At 32.7% G+C, this 17,368-nt stretch overlaps 1 non-coding gene across 1 annotated transcript; it reads left to right on the top strand.

Annotated features, from left to right (window-relative positions):
• Positions 1-9,916: 9,916 nt before the first annotated feature.
• LOC139869763 (small nucleolar RNA R71) lies at positions 9,917-10,023 on the top strand. Its single transcript, XR_011766344.1, has one exon. It is a non-coding gene; the product is annotated as a small nucleolar RNA R71 (small nucleolar RNA).
• Positions 10,024-17,368: the final 7,345 nt, after the last annotated feature.

Genomic DNA, 17,368 nt, shown 5'->3' with positions numbered 1-17,368 from the left:
TCGAATGGGTTCTCTGTCCTTCCTGCTCAAGGCATCGGCTACCACATTTGCCTTCCCCGGGTGGTAACGAATCTCAAAGTCGTAATCATTCAACAATTCAATCCACCTACGCTGCCTCATATTCAGTTGTTTCTGATTAAATATGTGTTGAAGACTTTTGTGGTCAGTATATATAATACTTTTGACCCCATATAAGTAGTGCCTCCAAGTCTTTAATGCAAAAACAACCGCGCCTAATTCCAAATCATACGTCGTATAATTTTGCTCGTGAATCTTCAATTGTCTAGATGCATAAGCAATCACCTTCGTTCGTTGCATTAATACACAACCGAGACCTTGCTTTGATGCGTCACAATAAATCACAAAATCATCATTCCCTTCAGGCAATGACAATATAGGTGCCGTAGTTAGCTTTTTCTTCAATAACTGAAACGCTTTCTCTTGTTCATCCTTCCATTCAAATTTCTTCCCTTTATGCGTTAATGCAGTCAAGGGTTTTGCTATTCTGGAAAAATCTTGGATGAACCTTCTGTAGTAACCAGCTAGTCCTAAAAACTGGCGTATGTGTTTCGGAGTTTTCGGGGTTTCCCACTTTTCAACAGTTTCTATCTTTGCCGGATCCACCTTAATACCTTCTTTGTTCACTATGTGACCGAGGAATTGAACTTCTTCCAACCAAAATGCACACTTTGAAAACTTAGCGTACAATTCTTCCTTCCTCAATACTTCTAACACCTTTCTCAAATGTTCACCGTGTTCTTGGTCATTCTTTGAGTAAATAAGTATGTCATCAATGAAAACAATGACAAACTTGTCAAGGTATGGTCCACACACTCGGTTCATAAGGTCCATGAACACAGCTGGTGCATTAGTTAAACCAAACGGCATGACCATAAACTCGTAATGACCGTAACGTGTTCTGAAAGCAGTCTTTGGAATATCATCTTCTTTCACCCGCATTTGATGATACCCGGAACGTAAGTCAATCTTTGAATAAACAGACGAGCCTTGTAGTTGATCAAATAAGTCGTCGATTCTCGGTAGTGGGTAGCGGTTCTTGATGGTAAGTTTGTTCAACTCTCGGTAGTCGATACACAACCTGAATGTACCATCTTTCTTCTTGACAAACAAAACAGGAGCTCCCCACGGTGATGTGCTTGGTCGAATGAAACCACGCTCTAAAAGTTCTTGTAATTGGCTTTGTAGTTCTTTCATCTCGCTGGGTGCGAGTCTGTAAGGAGCACGAGCTATTGGTGCAGCTCCTGGTACAAGATCTATTTGAAATTCAACGGATCGATGTGGGGGTAATCCCGGTAATTCTTTCGGAAATACATCGGGAAATTCTTTTGCGACGGGAACATCATTGATGCTCTTTTCTTCAGTTTGTACTTTCTCGACGTGTGCTAGAATAGCATAGCAACCTTTTCTTATTAGTTTTTGTGCCTTCAAATTACTAATAAGATGTAGCTTCGTGTTGCCCTTTTCTCCGTACACCATTAAGGGTTTTCCTTTTTCTCGTATAATGCGAATTGCATTTTTGTAACAAACGATCTCTGCTTTCACTTCTTTTAACCAGTCCATACCGATTATCACATCAAAACTCCCTAACTCTACTAGTATCAAATCAATCTTAAATGTTTCGCTAACCAGTTTAATTTCTCGATTCCGACATATATTATCTGCTGAAATTAATTTACCATTTGCTAATTCGAGTAAAAATTTACTATCCAAAGGCGTCAATGGACAACTTAATTTAGCACAAAAATCTCTACTCATATAGCTTCTATCCGCACCCGAATCAAATAAAACGTAAGCAGATTTATTGTCAATAAGAAACGTACCCGTAACAAGCTCCGGGTCTTCTTGTGCCTCTGCCGCATTAATATTGAAAACTCTTCCGTGACCTTGTCCATTCGTGTTTTCCTGGTTCGGGCAATTTCTAATAATGTGGCCCGGTTTTCCACATTTATAACAAACTACATTGGCATAACTTGCTCCGACACTACTTGCTCCGCCATTACTCGTTCCGACACCATTTGTTCCTTTCGTTCTATTAACCCCTGGTCCGTAGACCTCACACTTCGCCGCGCTATGACCATTTCTTTTACACTTGTTGCAAAATTTGGTGCAGAACCCCGAGTGATTCTTTTCACACCTTTGGCATAGCTGCTTCTGATTATTGTTGTTGTTGTTGTTGTTGTTGCGGTTATTATTGTTGGTGGGATGATTGTTGTAGTTGTTGTTGTTGTTGTTGTTGTTGTTGTTGTTGGGCCGTTTGTTGTAGTTGCGATTGATGTTGCGATTGTTGGGATAATTGTTGCGATTATTGTTGTAATTGCTGTTGTTGTTGTATTGGTGATTCTTATCACCGTTTTCCTCCCACTTTCTTTTGACTTGCTTCACATTGGCCTCTTCAGCAGTCTGTTCTTTAATTCTTTCTTCAATCTGGTTCACTAGTTTGTGAGCCATTCTACATGCCTGTTGTATGGAGGCGGGCTCGTGTGAACTTATATCTTCTTGGATTCTTTCCGGTAATCCTTTCACAAACGCGTCGATCTTCTCTTCCTCATCTTAGAATGCTCCCGGACACAATAGGCACAATTCTGTGAATCGTCTTTCGTACGTGGTAATATCAAATCCTTGGGTTCGTAACCCTCTAAGTTCTGTCTTGAGCTTATTGACCTCGGTTCTGGGACGGTACTTCTCGTTCATCAAGTGCTTGAATGCTGACCACGGTAGTGCGTAAGCATCATCTTGTCCCACTTGCTCTAGATAGGTATTCCACCATGTTAACGCAGAACCTGTGAAGGTATGCGTAGCGTACTTCACTTTGTCCTCTTCAGTACACTTACTTATGGCAAACACCGATTCGACCTTCTCGGTCCACCGTTTCAATCCGATCGGTCCTTCGGTTCCATCAAATTCCAAAGGTTTGCAGGCAGTGAATTCTTTGTAGGTGTATCCTACACGATTTCCTGTACTGCTAGATCCAAGGTTATTGTTGGTATGTAGCGCAGCCTGTACTGCGGCTATGTTTGAAGCTAGAAAAGTACGGAATTCCTCTTCATTCATATTCACGGTTTGTCGAGTAGTCGGTGCCATTTCCTTCAAAATAGTCAAATGGAACAAGTTAATCATACAGAATATTAAAAGTAGTTAATAGTATTTCGTAGCATAATATGAACTCATTTATAAAAGCTTTTTCTTCATATTAGCGTTCTATAAGTTTATTCGGGTAGTACCTACCCGTTAAGTTCATACTTAGTAGCTAATATACAATTCAACTACTACAATTCTATATGAAAAACTGATTATAATAATATTTCGCGTTCAAACTTTTATACAATATTTTACAAACTTACAATACCGCTTATTTTGCATAAAGCATGAAATATAGCACACAATAACTTTGATACAAGATAGTTGTGAAGATAATTCTAGCTGGTACACAAGTCGTTCAGCAAAGGCAATAAAGACACGTAATTCATACGTCCAGAAACAAGTCATGCATTCTGGTTTTACTAGGATTACTTCCCATCCTTGGTCTTGTGGAACATAACCGTTATGGTCGTTGATAAGACAGCGTGTTGTAACGTCGTCAAAGGGACGAGGGTTACGTAATGTCCAACAGTCCCGTAATAATCTAAAAACCTCATTTCTTACCCCAATTACCGACTCCGTCACTTGTGGAAACGTTTTGTTTAATAGTTGTAGCCCGATGTTCTTGTTCTCACTTTGGTGAGAAGTGAACATTACTAATCCGTAAGCATAACATGCTTCTTTATGTTGCATGTTAGCCGCTTTTTCTAAATCACGAAGTCCAATATTCGGATATATTGAGTCAAAATAATTTCTTAACCCGTTGCGTAAAATAGCATTTGGGTTCCCCGCAATATATGCGTCAAAGTAAACACATCGTAACTTATGGGTTTCCCAATGTGATATCCCCCATCTTTCAAACGAAAGTCTCTTATAAACCAAGACATTCTTGGAACGTTCTTCGAATGTCTTACAAACTGATCTCGCCTTAAATAGTTGTGCCGAGGAATTCTGACCGACTCTAGACAAGATTTCATCAATCATGTCTCCGTGTAGGTCTCTTAAAATATTGGGTTGTCTATCCATTTTGTGTTTTTATACTGTAAAATAGACAAGAGTTAGATTCATAAAAAAAATACTTATTAATACAAGCAATTTTTACATATATCATAAAGCATAAGCACACTATATTACATATATTACACCACACGAATACAACTATCTTATTCCGACTCGCTTGTTTCTTCTTCTTCGGTTTTGGTTCGTTTTGCCAAGTTTCTAGGGATATATGATGTTCCCCTAATACGAGCCGTAATTTTCCACATTGGTTTAGAAAAACCTGGTGGTTTAGAGGTTCCCGGGTCATTGTTACAACTTAAGGACTTCGGGGGTTGACGATACATATAAAGTTCATCGGGGTTGGAATTAGATTTCTCTATTTTTATGCCCTTTCCCTTATTATTTTCTTTTGCCTTTTTAAATTCAGTTGGGGTAATTTCTATAACATCATCGGAATTCTCGTCGAAATCCGATTCATCGGAGAATTGGTAATCCTCCCAATATTTTGCTTCCTTGGCGGAAAAACCATTGACCATAATTAACCTTGGTCGGTTGGTTGAGGATTTTCTTTTACTTAACCGTTTTATTATTTCCCCCACCGGTTCTATTTCTTCATCCGGTTCCTCCTCTTCCAGTTCTGATTCTTCTTCCGGTTCTGATTCTTCTTCCGGTTTCGACTCTTCTTCCGGTTCCTCTTCGGGAACTTGTGAATCAGTCCACGAATCATTCCAATTTACATTTGACTCTTCATTATTATTAGGTGAGTCAATGGGACTTGTTCTAGAGGTAGACATCTATCACATAATATCAAACGCGTTAAGAGATTAATATATCACATAATATTCACATGTTAAAAATATATAGTTTCCAACAAAATTTGTTAAGCAATCATTTTTCAAGTAAACACGGTCGAAGTCCAGACTCACTAATGCATCCTAACAAACTAGATAAGACACACTAATGCAAAATTCTGGTTCTCTAAGACCAACGCTCGGATACCAACTGAAATGTCCCGTTCTTATTGATTAAAAACGTTCCATATTAATTGATTTCGTTGCGAGGTTTTGACCTCTATATGAGACATTTTTCAAAGACTGCATTCATTTTTAAAACAAACCATAACCTTTATTTCATAGATAAAGGTTTTAAAAAGCTTTACGTAGATTATCAAATAATGATAATCTAAAATATCCTGTTTACACACGACCATTAAATAATGGTTTACAATACAAATATGTTACAACAAAATAAGTTTCTTGAATGCAGTTTTTACACAATATCATACAAGAATGGACTCCAAATCTCATCCTTATTTAAGTATGCGACAGCGGAAGCTCTTAATAATCACCTGAGAATAAACATGCTTAAAACGTCAACAAAAATGTTGGTGAGTTATAGGTTTAACCTATATATATCAAATCATAATAATAGACCACAAGATTTCATATTTCAATACACATCCCATACATAGAGATAAAAATCATTCATATGGTGAACACCTGGTAACCGACATTAACAAGATGCATATATAAGAATATCCCCATCATTCCGGGACACCCTTCGGATATGATATAAATTTCGAAGTACTAAAGCATCCGGTACTTTGGATGGGGCTTGTTGGGCCCGATAGATCTATCTTTAGGATTCGCGTCAATTAGGGTGTCTGTTCCCTAATTCTTAGATTACCAGACTTAATAAAAAGGGGCATATTCGATTTCGATAATTCAACCATAGAATGTAGTTTCACGTACTTGTGTCTATTTTGCAAATCATTTATAAAACCTGCATGTATTCTCATCCCAAAAATATTAGATTTTAAAAGTGGGACTATAACTCACTTTCACAGATTTTTACTTCGTCGGGAAGTAAGACTTGGCCACTGGTTGATTCACGAACCTATAACAATATATACATATATATTAAAGTATGTTTAAAATATATTTACAACACTTTTAATATATTTTGATGTTTTAAGTTTATTAAGTCAGCTGTCCTCGTTAGTAACCTACAACTAGTTGTCCACAGTTAGATGTACAGAAATAAATCGATAAATATTATCTTGAATCAATCCACGACCCAGTGTATACGTATCTCAGTATTGATCACAACTCAAACTATATATATTTTGGAATCAACCTCAACCCTGTATAGCTAACTCCAACATTCACATATAGAGTGTCTATGGTTGTTCCGAAATATATATAGATGTGTCAACATGATAGGTCGAAACATTGTATACGTGTCTATGGTATCTCAAGATTACATAATATACAATACAAGTTGATTAAGTTATGGTTGGAATAGATTTGTTACCAATTTTCACGTAGCTAAAATGAGAAAAATTATCCAATCTTGTTTTACCCATAACTTCTTCATTTTAAATCCGTTTTGAGTGAATCAAATTGCTATGGTTTCATATTGAACTCTATTTTATGAATCTAAACAGAAAAGTATAGGTTTATAGTTGGAAAAATAAGATACAAGTCGTTTTTGTAAAGGTAGTCATTTCAGTCGAAAGAACGACGTCTAGATGACCATTTTAGAAAATATACTTCCACTTTGAGTTTAACCATAATTTTTGGATATAGTTTCATGTTCATAATAAAAATAATTTTCTCAGAATAACAACTTTTAAATCAAAGTTTATCATAGTTTTTAATTAACTAACCCAAAACAGCCCGCGGTGTTACTACGACGGCGTAAATCCGGTTTTACGGTATTTTTCGTGTTTTCAGGTTTTAAATCATTAAGTTAGCATATCATATAGATATATAACATGTGTTTAGTTGATTTTAAAAGTCAAGTTAGAAGGATTAACTTTTGTTTGCGAACAAGTTTAGAATTAACTAAACTATGTTCTAGTGATTACAAGTTTAAACCTTCGAATAAGATAGCTTTATATGTATGAATCGAATGATGTTATGAACATCATTACTACCTTAAGTTCCTTGGATAAACCTACTGGAAAAGAGAAAAATGGATCTAGCTTCAATGGATCCTTGGATGGCTCGAAGTTCTTGAAGCAAAATCATGACACGAAAACAAGTTCAAGTAAGATCATCACTTGAAATAAGATTGTTATAGTTATAGAAATTGAACCAAAGTTTGAATATGATTATTACCTTGTATTAGAATGATAACCTACTGTAAGAAACAAAGATTTCTTGAGGTTGGATGATCACCTTACAAGATTGGAAGTGAGCTAGCAAACTTGAAAGTATTCTTGATTTTATGAAACTAGAACTTTTGAAATTTATGAAGAACACTTAGAACTTGAAGATAGAACTTGAGAGAGATCAATTAGATGAAGAAAATTGAAGAATGAAAGTGTTTGTAGGTGTTTTTGGTCGTTGGTGTATGGATTAGATATAAAGGATATGTTATTTTGTTTTCATGTAAATAAGTCATGAATGATTACTCATATTTTTGTAATTTTATGAGATATTTCATGCTAGTTGCCAAATGATGGTTACCACATGTGTTAGGTGACTCACATGGGCTGCTAAGAGCTGATCATTGGAGTGTATATACCAATAGTACATACATCTAAAAGCTGTGTATTGTACGAGTACGAATACGGGTGCATACGAGTAGAATTGTTGATGAAACTGAACGAGGATGTAATTGTAAGCATTTTTGTTAAGTAGAAGTATTTTGATAAGTGTCTTGAAGTCTTTCAAAAGTGTATGAATACATATTAAAACACTACATGTATATATATTTTAACTGAGTCGTTAAGTCATCGTTAGTCGTTACATGTAAATGTTGTTTTGAAACCTTTAGGTTAACGATCTTGTTAAATGTTGTTAACCCAATGTTTATAATATCAAAAGAGATTTTAAATTATTATATTATCATGATATTATGATGTACGAATATCTCTTAATATGATATATATACATTAAATGTCGTTACAACGATAATCGTTACATATATGTCTCGTTTCAAAATCATTAAGTTAGTAGTCTTGTTTTTTACATATGTAGTTCATTGTTAATATAATTAATGATATGTTTACTTATCATAATATCATGTTAACTATATATATAACCATATATATGTCATCATATAGTTTTTACAAGTTTTAACGTTCGTGAATCACCGGTCAACTTGGGTGGTCAATTGTCTATATGAAACCTATTTCAATTAATCAAGTCTTAACAAGTTTGATTGCTTAACATGTTGGAAACATTTAATCATGTAAATATCAATCTCAATTAATATATATAAACATGGAAAAGTTCGGGTCACTACAGAACACTCTATCATTGCTTTAGCCGTGTTTAAGAATGGTCTTCCTAATATGAGAGGAACTTGAGAATCTTCTTCCATGTCCAGAACAACAAAATCTACTGGAAATACTAAAGTACCAACTTTAACTAGCATGTTCTCCATTATCCCTCTAGGATATTTTATTGATCGATCGGCTAGTTGTATACTTATTCTGGTTGGTTTCAATTCTCCAAGGTCTAGTTTAGTGTATAGTGAATACGGCATTAAATTTATACTAGCACCTAAGTCTGCCAATGCTTCTATTGAACTAAGACTACCCAGAAAACATGGAATTGTGAAACTTCCTGGATCAGATAGTTTTTCTGGTATCTTATTCAACAGCACTGCTGAACAATTAGCATTCATAGTAATGGCCGAGAGTTCTTCCATTTTCTTTCTATTTGAGATTAGATCTTTCAAGAATTTAGCATATCTAGGCATTCCTGAAATCACATCAATGAAAGGAAGATTTACATTTATCTGTTTAAACATATCCAAGAATTTGGATTGCTCGGCTTCAAGTTTTTCTTTTTTCATTTTACTCGGGTAAGGAAGTGGTGGTTGGTATGGTTTAACATAAGGTTTAACCTTAACTGTGTTATCTTCATTAACCTTTTCAACTACCGGTTCTTTTTCCTTATCTTGTTCAGGTTGTGGTTCTTGTAGAGTAGGAATAGCTTCATCAGAATTTTCAGGTATTTCAGGTGGTTTAAGTGTTGTACCACTTCTTGTGGTAATGGCTTTAGCTGTTTCATTCCGGGGGTTTGCATTTGTATCACTAGGTAAACTTCCCGGTTTTCTTTCACCTATTAACCTTGCTAGGTTACTTACTTCTTGTTCCAAGTTTTGAATAGAAGCTTGTTGATTTCTAAATGCTTGAGCATTTTGTTCATTAGTTTGTTTCTGAGATGTGAAAAACTGCGTTTGAGTTTCAACTAGCTTCGTCATCATATCTTCTAAATTCGACTTTTTATCATCAGGTTGTGGTGGTTTGTTTTGAAAATTAGGTCTTTGCTGGTTGTAATTATTATTGGATACTTGTTGATTGCTAGGACCTTGTTGGTTGTTGTATGGAATATTTCGGTTATAATTCTGATTTTGATTGTAAATCGGTCTTGGCTGTTGATAATTATTCTGATAATTATTTCCAGGCCTTTGGTTTAGATATGAAACATTCTCTCTTTGTTCCATTGTTAGTTCAATACTGAGACAATCTTTTGTCAAATGTAGTCCTCCATACTGCTCACAACTAATTCGTATTGAGTGGATATCTTTAGTCATCTTTTCCATTCGTCTCTCGACATCATCTATCTTTGCAGAAATGGAATCTAAGTCATGGCTAGAATCGACTCTAGCTGCTTTAGATGATCTAACGATATCTTTTTCTTGGTGCCACTCATGTGAGTGGGAAGCAGTGTTGTCAATAATTTTATAAGCATCAGTTTTGGTTTTCTTTATAATAGAACCACCAGCTACTATATCGATGTCTTTCCTTCTAGTGATGTCGCATCCTTGGTAGAATATTTGTACTATTTGACAGGTGTCTAAACCATGTTGCGGACATCCTCTTAATAATTTTCCAAATCTTGTCCACGCCTCATATAGAGTTTCATTTGGTTTCTGTGTAAACGTAGCAATTTCTCCTTGAAGTCTTACGGCTTTAGATGCCGGAAAGAATTGTTTAAGAAAATTTTCAACTAAAACGTCCCATGTATCAATCGCCCCTTCAGGTAACGATTCCAACCAATCTTTGGCTTCTCCCTTCAAAGTCCAGGGAAATAACATGAGATATATCTGTTCATCTTCCACTTCTCGAATTTTAAATAGTGTGCAGATCCTATTAAAGGTACGAAGATGTTCATTTGGATCTTCCTTCGGCGCACCACTAAATTGGCATTGATTAGTCACCATATGTAGAATTTGTCCTTTGATTTCATAATCTGGCGCATTAATGTCAGGATGAGTAATTGCGTGACCTTGGCCAGTGCGTTTAGCTCTCATTCGGTCTTCCATACTTAAAGGTTCCAGATTCTCCATAATTGAATTTGTTGAATCCAAATCACTAGAGGATTCTGATTTAATGGTTCGTTCCTCAACAATCTCTGTTTGAATGATTGGTGGTTCCGGAGGAAAATTTAAGACAAAATTACTCCCGTCGTCCTTGAACTTATATCGAAATCACTGACGTCATCCTTAAACTTTTTTTTTTGCTTGCGTCGTCACCAAACTTTCAATTAATAACGCTCGTCGTCCTTCCGTCTACTTTCCATCCGTTATTCCGTTATCTCATCCCATGTGCAAGGCACAAGAGGGTATTTTAGTCTTTCTTCATTTTTTTTTTATTTAAATAAGACATAATTAGGTTGGTTGTCTTTCAATTCTAAACATAATTTAATTTAATTTATTTATTATCTTTTCTTTTCTTTTCTTTTCTATTTTTCTTTTTCAAAATCCATTTTATTCTTTCTTCTTTCAGATCCCAGTTTTATCTATCCCCAATTTTATCTCTCATCATCCTCTTAACCTTACAAAACCTAATTCAAAACCTAGAGAAAATATGATTCAGCAATAAATTTAGTTGTGAATCAAGATACACATATTCCAAATTTTGGATACGTAGAATCATAATTTCAATAAGCAATAGAAACCTAGCAAACCAGATCTACACAGTCGGATTAAAATGCATTTGAGATAACATCGGTGGTGGTGAAAAACCTCGGATCTGAACAAAACTTCTTCGAGCCTATGGAGCAACGCCGGTGGTTGTCTCCGGTGGTAGTCGTTATTCAGATCTAATATCACTGTCATCATCGCTGCCTTCAAAGAACTCGCCGGAGATCTAAAATTAATGGTGGATTTTTGCATAAATCTGTTATGGGTTTTTTAAAAATTTGAAGCTTCAATGGGCATTTATAACCATATTGATTACGGTTAAAGAAACAGAGAATCTCTTTGAATCAGGTTTTGTTATTGTACCACCAGATCTAATTACACAAATTAATTTAAAATTTAGATCTGGGTGTCTCTGATTAAGTATTGTTATTGTTATTTTTTCCATGCTTTAATACGAAATACGATTGAATCGTGGGTGTAGTTGACATTATTTAGTGATATTATTATAATCTGATGACAATTGGATATGATCTTTAATACTCTAGTTAACAATATATATGTGTATGCGTATATCAAAGTTTAGGGTTTATGAACTAGGTTTATTATTTTGGGACAGGATGGACAAATGAAGGTGGAAAAGAAGTGAAAAATGAAAGAACAAGACTAAAATGATTAAAATACCCTCACATGTCTAGCACATGCTTTAGTTTAACGGAATATTTAGACGTTTGTTAGACGGAGGGATGACGAACGTTATTAATTGAAAGTTCAGTGACGACGTGAGCAAAAAAAAAAGTTTAAGGACGACGTCAGTGATTTCGATATAAGCTCAAGGACGACGAGAGTAATTTTGTCAAAATTTAATGGTTCAGGATCTATGAATTGTCCCTGAATATTATCCGGATTCTCAATTGTGAGGTCGATTTTAAAAAATGGATTATCGGAAATTTGAATTGGAGTACTTGGTCGACTGGATGACGATTCTAAAGGAAAATCAACGGCGGTAATATTTGCTAGATGTCTTGATCTAGTTACAGGTGGTGAACGTACAAAAGGTGGTGAACGTCTTTTGCTCGGTGCATTCACTGAATATTCTATTAGTTTTTTAAAAGGAAAGAAAAATTATATAAGTTATCCAATTAATAGACTTTTCTGATTTTGCCCACTTTTCGAATAGCCAAAAGATGCAGCAGAGGGGCAGGATTCGTTTGGTCTCAATATAATTGAGGACTGTTTGGCTCCAATAACCCGGTCCACGTACAAATCCAACTATTACTACGAACCAGAAAATTTTGATGTCTATCAATTTAACCACTTAAAATAAATTTTCGTAATTTTAAGAAATTTAGATAAGAAGTAGAATAAAAATCTATGTCCTAAAAACTAGAATAGCGAGAAATAAGAAAGAAAAAGAGCGCGTCGAAAACGGTCGAAAAAGAAAAAAAAATTGAAAAAGGCGTCGAAAAATGAAAGAAACAGAGTGACTTATAAAACTTTAAAACACTCGACTAACCCAACCTTATTACTACCACTAACTTAAAATTATAATCGCAAATTGAGATTACTAATTGGATTGATAATTGATACATAGGCAAAAGGTGTCTAAAAATATTAAAGCTTACAAGTAAAACTATATCCCAAATGAAAATGACTTAAAAAGGTACTAAAACTTAAAAAAAACGTCGCAAAATTCTAAAGCACTTTAATCTTAGTCTAAAGAAAAGGCACTTAAGGGATTTTACGGCAAAGCCTAAAAATCTAGAAGTAAAAATAACTATGGCAAAAACTATGTTTAAAACTAAATATGAACGGAAAATACAAAAGTTACGCTAAAAACAAATAAAAAGGGACAAAATATAAAAATATACTAAAAGTTGTAAAAAGTACAATTTTTATAAAAATATTATTTTTATATTATTTATTTTATAAAACTATTAATTTTAAATTTTAATTAAACTAATTTAACTAAAAATACAAAATAATAAATAAACTAAACTAAATTAATTAAAATAATTAAACCTAATTAGGGTTAAATTTAATAATAATAATAATTACCCCGTATTTAATGCCTGATTAGGGTTCTGTGTACCCGTGTCAGGGTTCCTCCGCGAGTCGCGGTTCCACGTGGCAAAAACCTCCACGAGTCGCGGGGTTCGAAATTCCGGATGAAAGGCTGTTTCGGTTGACACGTTTCGACGTAATTATATTATTTTTTTTTAAATTATATTTTTCTGTTTTTAATTTAATTAAAATATTTATATAAATTTAATAAAACTTATATTTTAAAAACTAGAATAGAAATAAAAATATATTTCAATTTTATAAATAAAAATCTTAAAACTAGATTTATATATACATTTTTTTTTTCGGTTTTTGATTTTATATTTTAAATAAAAACAAAATATTTAAATAAAACTTATATTTTTATAAAATAAAAATAAAGAAACTTTATAAAACTTAAATATTTAACAAACTCTTAAAAATATTTATATTTTTGTTTTCTTTTTATATTTTCGAATATTTAAAACGTATTTTTACAAAAGCGTATTTTTATAAAAGTAAACTAAAAATAAAAAAAATCTTTTTTTTTATATTTAGCGTTGCGCTTCCGGTGTTTAAGCAAGAAATTGAGTCCCCGGCAGCGGCGCCAAAAATACTTGATAGTTAAAGCTAAGGGGTATAAAATACTATTAAATTTTACAAGAAAATACTATTAAATACGATACAATTTTACACAAGATATTTATTTATTTAGAGAATGGATATACTTAAACCTTGCTACAACACTTATAGGCAGTGTACCTAATCGTACAGTAGTGTAGTTTTTAGTAAGTCCGGTTCGTTCCACAGGAAATCTTTTAATCAAAGCTTAACGCTATATTAGTTTTGTTATAAAAATACAAATATATATATAAGTGATATTATTATTATAAAGGGGGGTTTTTACCGTTTAATGACCGGTTTGTCGATTTTAAAAACTTTAGTCGCAGTTAAAACAAAATGTAAAATATTAAAAATAAATACAACTTAATTTAAAGCATAAATTAAATAACGATAATGAAATTGCGATAAAATAAACTTGCGATAATTAAAAAGTACGATAATTAAAAGTGCAATTAAATACAATAACAATAAATAAAAATGCGATAATTAGAAGTGCAATTAAATATAAAATAAAGGAAATTAAATATGAAATAAAAGAATTATGCTTATTTAAACTTCCGTAATCATGATGTTTGACGTGTTGATTTTAGTTTTATGCCCATGGTTTAATTGTCCTTTGTCCTGGATTATTTAATATGTCCGTCTGGTTTTTGTCCATAACAGTCCATCAGTCATAAATATAAAGTGCGAGTATCCTCGTCAAATTATCCTTATACCCGAAGTTAAATATTCCAACTAATTGGGGACTTAAACTGTAACAAGGTTTTATTACTTTGTTTAATAATTACACCAGGATGTCGACTGAGTGTAACCCAAGGTTTTAATACTTTATTATCAATTATGCCAAGTGTCCTTGTAAATAATTTCACCCCTGTTTTAATAATTCTAGTGACTATTAATCCATTCCCGTGTCCAGTTAAATGAACGATTATTCGTACATATAAATACCCCGCCCATCGTGTCCGATCAAGTGTATATGGTTATTTATAGGGACGTCCAATTGTAAATCTTTATATTAACATTAACAAACTATCATTTAGTTAAACAAAATAAAGCCCATTAATAGCCCATAGTCTAATTTCCACAAGTGTCGTTCTTTTGTCCAAACCCCAATTATGGTACAAAGCCCAATTACCCAATTTTAGTAATTAGCCTAACATCATGATTACTTCGTTTTAAATAAGCATAATAATAACTTAGCTACGAGACATTAATGTAAAAAGGTTGAACATAACTTACAATGATTAAAAATAGCGTAGCGTTACACGGACAGAATTTCGACTTACACCCTTACAACAATCGCTAACATACCCTTATTATTAGAATTATAATTAAAATTAATATATATATATATATATATATATATATATATATATATATATATATATATATATATTACGTTTACATATAGAGAAAGAGAGATTTTATGGATATATTGATCGATCAAACTGCGTTTGCTTTTATAGGCAGTTTCATTTTTTGGGGCTCCGCGACTCGCGCCCTTTTTGCTCTTCAAACTCCGCGAGTCGTGGAGTTTGTAATTACAGCTCACCCAGCTTTGGCTCTTTGTTTACCGACAGTTTATTATATTATATAATATATAAATAATTATAAGAATTATTTAAATATTATATTATATTTATGTGCATAGTTGACTTGTAATTTTTAGTCCATTGCGTCGAGCGTTGAGAGTTGACTCTGGTCCCGGTTCCGGATTTTCGAACGTCCTTGCGTACAATTTAATATCTTGTACTTTGCGTTTTGAATCTTGTACTCTTGTAATTTTGAGACGTTTCTTATCAATAATTGGAACCTCTTTGATTGTATTTTGTACTTTTGAGCTTTTTGGTCGTTTGCGTCTTCAATTCGTCAAATCTGTCTTTTGTCTTCACCTTTTATTATTTAAACGAATATTACTTGTAAATAGAACAATTGCAACTAAAAGCTTGTCTTTCTTGAGGAATAATGCTATGAAATATATGTTCGTTTTTAGCATTATCAAAACCCTAGATATATCAGATGTGTGGTGATAGTCGACTTAAAACACCAGCCCTTTAACTAAGAGATAATTGCAAAGTTAGTCACTTAAGTATTATAGTGAGTCTTGGTGCATCCCACAATTGTGAATACTTAGATTGGATGCCATATCAGATATGTTATCCTATCTAAGCAGTGCACGTAATTTGCACAGACTCAACTCCCTTTAACATCAACATTTCACCATCATCTAACATGATCAACACTGCTAGCATCACCACCACAGCAACTCATCTGAGCTCATTTATCATCTTTAAACTATAAACCAAACACACCAAATTAGCAAAGAATAACAATAGATAATTAGATTGATGTTTATATTTCAACATAAAGAAAAACCATTCTAAGGTAGTCTAATGGTTGGAGCCTTGACATCTTTATAAGTGATCTCAGGTTCGAATCTTGGGGTGGTCATGAAAGGGTTGGAAACAATCAATGAGTATTCCCGATATGCTGCATATAGTAGAGTATGGGGTCTGATTACTCGCATTTCCCGAGTAATCCGAACAGGGAAAATCTTACAACTTTAAATTTAAAATTTAAAAAAGCTCCAGAAAGCTTGTTGACAAGTATGCTGTGATGACCCGGGAATTTTCGAACAAATTTAAACTTAATCTTTATTGACTTTGACACGATAAGCAATGTATGTATTGATGAGTCTCGAAAACTTTAGAATTTTATTCATGTAATCAATTACCTTTGACCGTGCTCGACGATTCACGAACATTGTGCGTAAATAAATATAAATATATATAATTTCTATAAATAATTATAATTATATTATAAGGAATAAATAATAAATATTTAATATATGTAGTTATATATAAGTATTAAATATTAACTGATTAATAAATTGTAATATATATATTCAATTACAAGTTAAAATATAAATGTTATATTAAAATTTTTGATATTACTTTCATTATTATTATTAATATTAATATTAATATTAGTACTATTAAAATTACTATAATATATATTTATATATATATATATATATATATATATATATATATATATATATATATATATATATATATATATATATATATATATATATATATATAATTGGTTACATTTGATTATTATTATTATTATTATTATTATTATGGTTATCATTATTATTAATACTGTTATCATTTAAAACCGTTATTATTATAAATTTTCATTAGCATTAATTATTACTAAAATTATTAAAAATATTATCATATTATTATTTTTATCAATTATTATTAGTACTCTTATCAATAAATTATTATTATTACTAATTACTAATATTACCATTAATTAACATTATTATTATTTACTAATTATTATTATAAATTCAGATATAGGTACGAGAGATCACTTATCCATTATCAGGAAATTTATTATTTTTTTCTTTCTCCTTTTATTTTCTTCTTCATTCTTGTCTCGTGAAGATTTTGCTGTCTACCACCATCGCTAGATAACAACCATGTATACTGTATCAATCATTCATTTAACCTTACCAACATCACTTATATAATTGCTGTTAATCGTTTCTAATACGAGATCAAACAGAAAGATCATAAAATACCCATTTTTTTTCTTTTTCCTCTGTTAGTGTTTTTTTTAACCAAAATTCAAATTCGAAGTTTTTGTAAAAATCTAAAAATACAGATGTGTTAGGAATTAGTCACTAAAACTATCTGAAAGATCTCTG

The sequence above is a fragment of the Rutidosis leptorrhynchoides genome, chromosome 9, assembly GCF_046630445.1.
Source record: "Rutidosis leptorrhynchoides isolate AG116_Rl617_1_P2 chromosome 9, CSIRO_AGI_Rlap_v1, whole genome shotgun sequence".
In the NCBI taxonomy this organism is placed as follows: Eukaryota; Viridiplantae; Streptophyta; class Magnoliopsida; order Asterales; family Asteraceae; genus Rutidosis; species Rutidosis leptorrhynchoides.
The sequence above is the reverse complement of the archived record's forward strand: the minus strand, read 5'-3'. Positions and strand labels throughout refer to the sequence as shown.